The sequence below is a fragment of the Poecilia formosa genome, unplaced genomic scaffold (assembly GCF_000485575.1).
Source record: "Poecilia formosa unplaced genomic scaffold, Poecilia_formosa-5.1.2 Scaffold243, whole genome shotgun sequence".
Classification (NCBI taxonomy): Eukaryota; Metazoa; Chordata; class Actinopteri; order Cyprinodontiformes; family Poeciliidae; genus Poecilia; species Poecilia formosa.
In genome coordinates, this window is record NW_006800182.1 from 352,296 (window position 1) to 354,199 (window position 1,904).

Below are 1,904 nucleotides of genomic sequence, written 5' to 3' on the forward strand. Positions count from 1 at the left end.
GGGCCACATGTGGCCCACGGGCCTTGAGTTTGACACATGTGCTATAGATTGTCACCCAACGACTTACAAGACCAGCTGAACTTATAATTTATTCATGTTTAGTTGCTTTTCCACATTTCATGTTTTATTAATTTTTATCCTTTATTTTATTGTGATGTAACATCATTGTTATGCAATTATGAAATCCAACGACAGAATCCAACAAATCTATTTTTCTGTTTTCAAAAGAATTCCTAATATATTTCTGTTTGTCATTTAGTGGTAATTTCAGCTCTGTTTGGACGAGTTTTGGTCCTTGTTAACCCTGACTTCGGGGCTTTTTTTCTCTTTTGTGATCACTGTCATGTTGTTTATGATAAACATAGCTGAGAGGTCTATCTGGATGAATGCATACGTTTGACAGTGCAGATTTTGATGTCTTTCAAGAAGAGAGAAGAAAGAAGCGGAAAACAAAAAAATAGGTTTGTTTTCCACTTTGTGGTTTATATTTGTATCCTGCTCTGTTTTTCTTTCTCTTTTTTATTGAAACACAATGTGAAACCCCACCTCCTTCCTGCTTCATGACCAGTTTTGGACACATATTCTGGAACTGCCTCAGGAGAAAACCTTTAAATAAATCATCCCAAACCCTGCATAGGACACTATTGTTTTCTTGCACAAGTGCAGTCTTTCTTGCATTGTGCTTTCTTTAATTTTCAAATGATGTATCTAAATTTCAAAGCAATTCTTACCAGATGAGCACTCTGCACGAAGACAAAGAAAGTGGCTGATTTCAATTGCAGTCTGTTATTTCTTGTTTAGCTCGGCTTGCTTGTTGGAAAAGGTGGGGGATATATGCAAAATAAAAGTTTGCATAGCATAAAAGACAGCTTTTTTTTTTTGCAACACGAACACCAACCCAAGATTCTAAAAGCTTGCATACAGTGATGGCTATTCATATTTTGCCCAAAATGAATTTCATATCCATTCAGAGTATCACAGCTGTTGGCCACTCAGATAGAAGTGAGTTGAACGATGTTCCTTCTCTATCCTTCCAGTTCTCTTCAAATGACTGACAGCCGAACCTCTAAATGAGAAGAGAAAGAAAACAAAAGTGAGAATGTAAGATAAAATAGTGATTGCTGATTTGTTACATGCACTTATGATAAAATGTCTAAAAGATTCCTAAATCATGAATTATTTCTTAAAAAAAAATAACAATTGGCTGGTAAATTATAGTCAAGGCAACAATCAAACACAGAAGTGTGACACAGGATTCTGTTTGTCATTTTATTGACTGATAATTACATAAAGCACAACATCTTCTTAAATAGGTGAAAAACAACATTTTAACATTTAACACCTGTGCTTTTTTAAATTTTATATCTGACCTAAACTTTAGAGTTGGAGGGAATATTGATTGCGCGACTTGCGGTAAAACATTTGACAAAAATAGTTGTCATTTCTCCAGTGCTGCAGGGAGCTTAGTGTAGGTTTGCATTTTTGTTTTCTTTTAGCATTGCACAAGTCTTTACCCTGCCTATTGTATTACAGACCTCCCCCACCAACCACCTTCTATGCACTTGCTTTTGTAGGTGAGTCGAAATATCGGAGGCCTGAAAGGTAATTAAAGGAGATGGTGATCTTTCTGACCTTACCACACCCAACACTTAGCCAGACGTGTTTTCTGCATATAGCAGCCCTTCCCAGCCTTGTATACATGACAATGGTAAGGGTCACAAAGCAGGCTGGGAGGGCCAGAAAGAAAGAAAGAGAGAAAAGACAAAAAAAGGAAGAAAGACAGTTTCTTGTAAATAATGGATGTTCACAGATCTATGAATATATTGAAATTCATGACAACTACCACCACTGGAGGGCTCTAGTTCTCTCCAGTTTCTTTTAGCTTTAGGGCACCACAGCAGAAC

At 36.7% G+C, this 1,904-nt stretch overlaps 1 long non-coding RNA gene across 1 annotated transcript in view; it reads left to right on the forward strand.

The window, feature by feature from the left end:
• The window catches only part of LOC107838346 (uncharacterized), a 3,714-nt gene extending 3,078 nt beyond the window's left edge, over positions 1-636 (forward strand). The window contains exon 2 of the long non-coding RNA XR_001664405.1: positions 569-636. This is a non-coding gene — a long non-coding RNA (uncharacterized LOC107838346). The remainder of the gene's footprint in view (positions 1-568) is intronic.
• Positions 637-1,904: the final 1,268 nt, after the last annotated feature.